The sequence below is a fragment of the Solanum pennellii genome, chromosome 9 (assembly GCF_001406875.1).
Source record: "Solanum pennellii chromosome 9, SPENNV200".
NCBI lineage: Eukaryota > Viridiplantae > Streptophyta > Magnoliopsida > Solanales > Solanaceae > Solanum > Solanum pennellii.
In genome coordinates, this window is record NC_028645.1 from 57196046 (window position 1) to 57204980 (window position 8935).

The 8935-nt window shown below is 33.1% G+C and overlaps 1 long non-coding RNA gene across 2 annotated transcripts; it reads left to right on the forward strand.

Annotated features, from left to right (window-relative positions):
- The first annotated feature begins 2885 nt into the window (after positions 1 to 2885).
- Positions 2886 to 7823, forward strand: LOC114074090. 2 transcript variants are annotated; one of them, XR_003574567.1, is made up of 3 exons: positions 2886 to 3080; positions 5200 to 5701; positions 7468 to 7823. It is a non-coding gene; the product is annotated as an uncharacterized LOC114074090 (long non-coding RNA). The 2 variants fall into 2 exon arrangements; XR_003574568.1 differs by having other exon boundaries at positions 5428 to 5701.
- Positions 7824 to 8935: the final 1112 nt, after the last annotated feature.

Here is an 8935-nt window from a genome sequence, read left to right on the forward strand (position 1 = left end):
ATTAGGGGATCGGGTGTCACGAACAGACATATAGTATTAGGGGATCGGGTGTCACGAACCGACACGTAGTATTAGGGGATCGGAGTGTCACGTACCGACACGTAGTAGTAGGGGATCGGAGTGTCACGTTCCGACACCAGGAGAATAAAGAGAATGAATCACGAATTATGTTAATATACTCAAATTAAAGAACCATTTCCCAAATGAGTATGGTGTGGAGGCTTGAGTCCTCATAGATGTGCTGGGTGTTGTGGCCAATGGTTATGGTACTTGTTGTTGTCACCTGTTGAGTATGTAGTTGATTTTATATTATTATTTGATATATATTGTTTTCTATTCTGAGTTGGCCGATGATACCTACTCAGTACTTGTACTGACCCCTACTTTTATGTTCTTCTTGTTGTTTTGTGGAGTGCAGCAAGTGCACCAGTGACTTCGTCTCGTCCGCAACTCTAGCCAGTCTTCAGCACGTCAGATTTCAGGGTGAGCTATTGTTCTTAGCTCGGACTGGATCCTCTCATTCACGTCTTGATGTCTTTGAAGTTCGGATATGGACTACCGTTTTATTCTTTATTTTAGTTCTTAAATATTCTTAGACTTAATAATTTGAGGATAGATTTTCTTGATGTGATGACTTCCAGATTTTGGGGATAATAGTTGATAAATTTTAGAATGTTTATTTATTGGTTTTACTAATAAGATTTTGAGTCTTCCGCATTATGTTGGGGTTTAGATTGTTGGTTCGCTCACATAGTAGGATAAGTGTGGGTGCCACTCGCGGCTCGTTTTGGGTCGTGACAGAATTTTGTAGACGCCTTAGCCGTTCGAATATTGGTGGGTTGCGTTGGGCTGGTGAAAATGAATTTGGTCGGCTGGGTTTGCCCAAATTTGGTCTGAAGGTTGAGTTTCAAGCGAGGTAGCAAAATAGTTAGATTTACAATAAATGGTTTAAATTTGAAATTATGACATGACCAAATGAGTTTCAATTATGGCCAATTGTAATAAAGAATGTTTCCAAATCGAATTAATTTATTAATTTTGGATAAGTTTAAAAAAGATTAATCAATAAGCTTCTTAATCTTAACAAAATAAAATAATTTTCTCATTTATAAACAGTTATTAAAAAATTAATTAATTCGAAAATAAATCTACTAACTAACTAATACTAATTTAACAAAATATATGAATGAAACAAAATCTTTTTGGAGACAATTTTTCAATATTCATAAAATATTCATAAAATGTGTTAATTATATAAAAGCATACACATTATTTAAAAATAATAAAAAGTGACAAGAATATTTTAAATAACTTTAAAATATTGTGAATTTATAAAAATAAATTATTTCAAATACAATAAAATTAAAAGCCAAATTTCATTAGATAGTTGTGCTTAATTAATTAAAAATATGAAATTATAATCAAATTTATTCAGTGTTTGGCACAATTAGTAGGCAAGAAACAGAGTTTCTGATTCACAATATCATATCCAATAAGAAAATTCATCCGTGCCAAGTTTTTTGATTCACAATATCATTTCCAATAAGGAAATTCTTCCATGCAAAATTTCCATAAACACTATATAGACCCCCACTCCCCCCAATCAATTGTCAAACAAGTCATATCTTTATCCACTTTTGAAAATGTATTCATATATAACTATTCGATATCAACATCCATGAAATGAAATACAATCTTAGGAAAATTGACAACACTTTTAGTCTCGTAACATATGGAAAGTTCATTCGATGGATCTATTTTTCTATTTCCGATCGAGACACAATATAATAATTACATAACTAAAAGCGTATACTTAAAATGATAAAAAAATTTAATTTTACCTTTATTCGTTTCCAGCAAAGTCGATTCCAGTTTGTTGTAAATTTCCTCAAGGAGAAATGTTAATGTCATGCTTGAATCGATTATAATATTCCCGAATCCACATGAGGCGTGAAGACTTAAACTCTAACTTCTTACCTCCGAGCACTTTCAAGATTTGGAAAGTAGAGTATGTCTGAAAGACTAAACGTTCTAAATTGTAAATATACAGTAAAATGCGTAAAGAGAATCATTGATAGAGTATGTCGTTAAAAGATCTGTAAAATGTGTTTATAAAAAAGATGAAAAACCATTAATCATTAGATGTGAAAATATAGTAGTTGAATTAATAGAAGAGAAATAAGCATTTCTAATAAGTTTTAATTGATTGTCTCGAATTGCTTCTGGTTTACGTGAGTTGCTTGAGTGGTGGGAGAGAGAAGGAGTGTGAAAATAATGAGAAGAAAGCGTGAAAGAATCCTTTTTATTTTTGGTAAACCAAGTAAGAATCCTAAACAAAATTGTATAATTAATTTAGAGTCAAAGTTACCATATAATATTCTTTTTCAACAATATGTGCACATATTAATAGGAAAAAATAAATATTTCTAAAAATGAGGTGACCATGTAATTTTCGTGGGTGGATAGTAATTATGCTCTGATGAAATTGGAAACTTTTTTATGAACTTTAAGATCCATAAATACTTATGTGAATATGTAACAAAAAAAATCACACCAAAATAATAATTAAGACTCTATATTACATTAAATATTTTTTTATTTTATTTCTATGGAGCAGAATTTTATCACAAAAATAAACATAATAGATTTAGTTAGATTTTGGCCAAAGATTTTAATCAAAACAATGCAAAATATTTTTAAAAAATTCGTAAAAAAAACTAATTCATTGTAACGACCCAAACCCTCGTTATTGGAGAAGAGAAAAATTTGCAAAAAATGTGGTCACTTCCCCCCTACAACGGGACATGTGCCGTTGGTGCGGCACTGCTGCAGCGGCATTTGCGATGCAGAATCCGAATTTATGATAAAATTCGTATTTTTCCATCTTTCTAAAATACCCTAATAAGTCGAAAATTATCGTAGAAACCCCTATAAAATTATTTCTAGTTGGGAAAAGAAGGAGAGGGAGCTTTCAAGCATGGGGATGATGGAAGCTCGCAAAATCTTGGCCAAATTCACCGTAGCGAATCCGGAAAGATGGAAACAAAATCAAAACTCCGTACAAATTGCTTGGCGCCCTGGTAAGTTAGGTTCTTATGTTGAGTAGTTAAAATCCATGCTTACCATGTAATATATGAATTTAACAATATAAGGTATATTTAGACCTTCGTGCACCGAGTAAATTATGTGGAAAGTTACTAAAATTCAATGCTTATGGGCTTAATATTGTGTTGATATAGTAATTGGTCGAGGTTCTTATTTGTGTTCTTGACTATGGTATAATTGTGATAAAAAGTTGTTGTCATGGTTAAGAAAACTAGTAATGGAACTCTGTGATGAAGAATTAGCATTAGGACACGTGTAATTCCGTAAAGAGAAATCGAGAGAACCCATATATATGTAATTAAGTATGTGACTAGGTGATGATGGTGTGATATACAAGTGTCTTACTTTGTTGTGATACTTGTATATGTATGCATATTGCAACAATGGTCTTAGATGTTAAAAAGAGATATGTGGATGTCGATATGATAAAATCATGACTTGAATGTGTGATCTTGATGTGTTATTGAAATGTGTGATTCGGATCGGCTGCCACGTTCCAGCAGTCTAACTTGGATTCGATTGCCACATTCCAGCATATTGACTAGGATCTGCTGCCACGTTCCGACACTCTAACTGGGATCGGTTGCCACGTTCCGTCTTAAAATTGGATGAGATTGCCACGTTCCAGCATGCTAACAGTTTGACTTTGGGTCCGATGAGAGAGCCAACTACTTGTGATAAAATGTGCATGGTGAAATGTGTTATGCTCAATTTTGTTGAGGTGTGTATATATAGTATAAATGTGGTTAGTTTATTTAAGTTATGATCTATTTGGAACCTTAAGTGTGGTAGTGTTACTTGTAGTATACATTGCGGTTAGTATATTTAAGTTATGATCTATTTGGAACCTTAAGTGTGTTAGTGTTACTTGTAGTATACAATGTGGTTAGTATATTTAAGCTATGACCTACTTGGAACCTTAAGCGTGGTAGTGTTACTTGTAATATACAATGTGGTTAGTGTATTAAGCTATGATCTATTGAAATCTCAAGTGTGGTAGTGTTACCTGTGGTATACAAGGTGGTTAGTGTAATTAGGTTGTAACCTCGTGGAAAAGAGATAGGTGGTAATTTGGAAGGTGCTCTAAGTAAAGGCTAAGGGTGAAGAAGCGAGGGGTCCGGACATGGTATTTTATTGTTCTATTTATATGTTATAAGGTGAGCGTTGGGTTGACCGATGATATCTACCAGTACGTCTGGTTGTACTGATACTACACTTGCTATGTCTTTTTGACATAGTCAAGATGCAGGATTGATGACGTTTCATTACGTGAAGATGAGGAAATTCTCCAACAACATCGACTCTTCCTTTCGCATGGTGGGAGCTTTGTTGTTTTATTAAAGTGTTATTGTAATTCTTAGTAGATCTTGTACCTGTTAGACTAGATCCTTGGGGTTGTCAAGTTACTTTAAATGTTTTGACTAGTGCATGAATAAGAGGTTGTAATAAAGATTTTTACCCTACATTATATACCTTGTTAATTGTCCGCATGAATAAACCTTTGGAATATGAGGTTTCTTTTACTTAGGTGTTAGAGTGGGTGCCCGCACAACCCGATGGGTTCGTGACATTCAGGCTTCCAATCATAGCTTATTACCTGTTCAAACATTCTACCATATGATTTAGAATTTTCACCAAAAGTGGATTGAATTAGTTATTGTAGGAATTATCACTACTAAAAAGCAGCGTTTAGCGACGGATACTAGCGATGAACAATATTCCGTCACTATATGACGACGGACTTGTGACGGAATAACCATTTTGTTGCATAATTAAGAAATGATTTTTTGATTTATAATAGAGCAACCGAATGGAATATTTAATTCGTCGCTAAATATTAGCGCGAAAATTTGGCGCCTAATTTTTTGTACAAATTCAATAACAAAGTAGTGCTCATAAATTTAATTAATATCGGGCGACGGAATTAGTGACGGAAAAAAAGGTTGCTAAATTATTAAATATATTTTATAATTATTTATATCGTATAGTGATGAAAATATCCGTCAATATAATTTTCTAAATTATATACACATTTATTTGAAAGTGGCGGATTCTAGAATCCGTCACTAATTCCGTTACAAACTCCAATTTCAGATTTCAATACTCTCATTTAATCTTATCCGTCGATCATGGTTCGTCTACTCCAAGAATCAATCACAACCGCTCATATGAATTTGATCAGTGGTCCTGATTTAAGATCCTTGCTTTCCTATTTTATACAAAAGAGCCCAAACCCCTTATTTTTTCTTCTTTCTCCTCCTTTCCTCTCCTAATCCGCCGCCCAGCTCAATTTTCCCTCCTCTCCGTCCTTCTTTCCGACAGAGCATCTTGGAGAACGAGCAGAGAACAACGCCATCCAGCAGAAGCCATGAAACAAGCAGTTGGACAACAGTGGAGAGCTCAAAAAAGCACACGAAGGCCACCATCGAGCCTCCATTGACGGAAACAGCTTTAGTCCGCGAGCAACCAGGCGGTCTTCTTCCGCAACAACAACATCAATGAGATGGCGCCACCAGTTGTCTCTCTCTCCGGCTAAAATTACAACAACATCAGCTCTACGCAGTGTGCAGTGAAAGTGAGCACCGACAGCAGCCAGGTATATCCCCTAATGTCATTTTGTTAAAGCTTACTTGTTCATATACTTTTCTGTTAAAGTTTATTTACTTTTAATTTTAGTTATGGTTACCGTTCATTTTTTTAGTATACTTTTGAATATTTTTCTAATATATGTTCTATGACTTATATATATTTTGGGGCTGATATCCGAAGTGTGGGACTTGGCTGTAAACTTGTCTCTATTTTGCTATAGGGTATTGTAAGATTGGAAGTAGTTGTAGGTTCCTTCATGGTGGTGGGCCTTGTGAGGGTGAAGTTGGATCACCATGAGAGTTTGAAATGATGGAACATCGCCAAGAACTTCTCACAGCTATGTCTGCTCACCAACAAAGACTAACCATAGCTTCCTTGCTCATGGCTTCTTCTAACTTTACTCTCTCACCCATGGCTGCTAACAAATGTATGAACTTTCTTCTGCAACACCAGTTGTAGTCTGAGAGTCCCACGTTTGAACTCTCCTCTTTCCTTCTTACTGTCTTTGTAGTGTTTAAAATTGGAATTTTGAACTCTAGTGAGAGTGACAACAAGTATAAAGCATATTTTATGGACGAGCACCAAATATTCACATTTAATCCTTTGCGAAATGGAGATAAGAATTTATTGAAGAAGTGAGAACAATGTTAGAACACACAGATAATACTATGTGAAATTAAGAATTTCTCTAAGCTTATAATCTCCCATAATCTTCAAGTGTGTACATAGAAAAAAAAAACTAAAAGAACTTTAAGTTCCGGTTATTATGAAGTTTATCACTCTGTTTTACATGTTTCATTACTAAGTTACTAAAAATCTTTTATGATTATGATGTATTATATGCTAAGAAGGATATTGAGTATTTATAAACTAAAATGATCCTGCAAAGACCTTCTATGTGCATAAAATTGAGAAGCCTATCACATAATCATCCATTACTTTTGGATACATGAGCGTGTTAAACCAAAATCAATGTTGATGTATTTGGTAATAACTCAATTTGAGTAACTACTGTATATTTTAAATTTGTCAAAGGCATTATAATTTATTCTGTATCGCAAACTTGGTTTACAAGTTCAACTAAGATATGGGTGTTAAATGTTGGTTTGATGATTGAGACTTCAGAGGCTTGACTCTATTAATAGTGGAAATTTTTTTTTTTTAAATATAAGCATGAATAGTGTGCCCAATTTTATGTGTATGAAAGTTCCTTTTCCATGTCAATTTGTGAATAAACCTTTACTTTTGGACCTTTTTGAATAATTGAACAATTAAGTATAATGATTTGGAGTTTTCTTGTTTACATTGCTTATATAAAGCTTACAGTGGCCTTGATTAATTGTTTATTCCTTTCGGTAGTTAAGCTTAATTATAAGTCTGATTGAGTAAAAAATTTTCTTTGTTTTAAGCATTATGCATAATCAATTATTCACTTAGCTTTTGTTTCAAAGAGTCAAGTACTTGCGATAGGTTGAATGGTGATACATACATTTCCTTGTTTTGATGAGTCTGTTTCGACTCTCTATTTGTTTCCTTTCTTCCCTGCATATTCTATGTTGGGGATATTTGCTCACATATTATTGATCAACTTCACATATTATTATAGTCTAGAAACATCTTATGTAGTTATGAATTGTTAAGGCTTGAAACTTGAACGAACAATATGTACATTAATGCTAATGCTTAAAAGGTTATGCATGTTTTTGTATTGGCCTTCAAAATATATTTTGTATCCAATGTGTAACGCTTTCATTTTTCCTCTACTTATTACAGAAATATGACGAAATATCACGGAAAAAACTAGTGTCACAAATTGATATTGATTAATGTGAAGCATATTATCAAGTTGTGGGGGAGAAAAGAAGAGAAGACTATACGGTTTTTGTTTTGAAGCAAAAATTTAATACGGTAGATGTTTTTTGCCTTATCATCAGTCCACCCTTAGTGCCTCCTTCAGCTACTTATGAGGACGAGGTTCTTCTTTCAGCTATTACTTATGAGGGCAATGTTGATCCTTAGTTTCACGTGACAACTGTATTCCTTTTTTATTGTAATAATATTTGATGAATGTAGGTTCTTTTAAGTACAATTGATATATTATTTTGGATTTTTTGAATCGGGAAAACGCAATTTCGATATTCTATATATTTTGAACCATGTATGATATTATTATATATGTTGATTATTTTTGGGGTATAGAGCAATTTAATTTAAGTTACATATAAATCAAATTTATNCAAGACAAATTTAGCAACAAATATAGAGACTATTTGGTCGTTGTTACATAAAGAAATTATGGCGACGGATAAGAGAAAAAAATGTGTCAAGAATTTATCAAAAATGGCGAAATGAATTATGAAATTAGCTACAAACAATAGAAATAAAATAACGGAATAGTCCGTCGCTAACAAGTGGCGACAAATATTTTTCGTTTCTAAGACATCGCTAAATTTCTGACAAACATATTTTTTTTGTTATTAAGTGATTACTACTGAGCGATATAGCAACAGTTGATAATATGTGCTAGTCCGTCGCTAATCATGTTTAGCAACGGAATATCGTAGATTAGCAACAATTTCGTCTGTCGCTAAATGCTGATTTTTATTTAAAATGTATAAGAACTGAAATTTTTTGTTGTTACCAATAATTTTTTATACTCACATGAGATAAATCTTTCTACCATACTATATATCTATTAGAATTTCGCCGATTCTAGTTCACCAAGTTTTCATGTGAAATAGAAGGGTAATTTTAATTGCTTAGTCGGTAGGCTACCTGAACTCCCACCTTGTTGGTGAGGATTCAATTCCCAAAACTGTAATCTCATCCCCCCCCCTCCTCCAATTCCTCCTCCACCCCAATTATTTTTTTTTAAATGTGAAATATAAACTTTTTTTGAAGAGGCCATTGCAATTGGAGAGAACTAAGAACAGAAAAACTATTATATCTCTCTTTGTGTGATTTATTATATGAACTGGTTCTTATAACCAGTGAAGAAAATCCTTTAAATAGATTGATTTCATAATGTTTTTACCAATGTAGTATCACAGTCCATATAGTAAAAAATAATAATTGTTGCTTAAAGACATTAGATTGATAGAACCTAACAAAAAGAATTCATTGATCAAGAGTACAGTTTGTTAAATTTGTGAGGGAGATTAAAAAGGGTTATTTAAGTCGAACTTAAATTATTAAAGTTGTTCAATAGTATAATTTGTGATCAATGAATTTAAGATTTTAA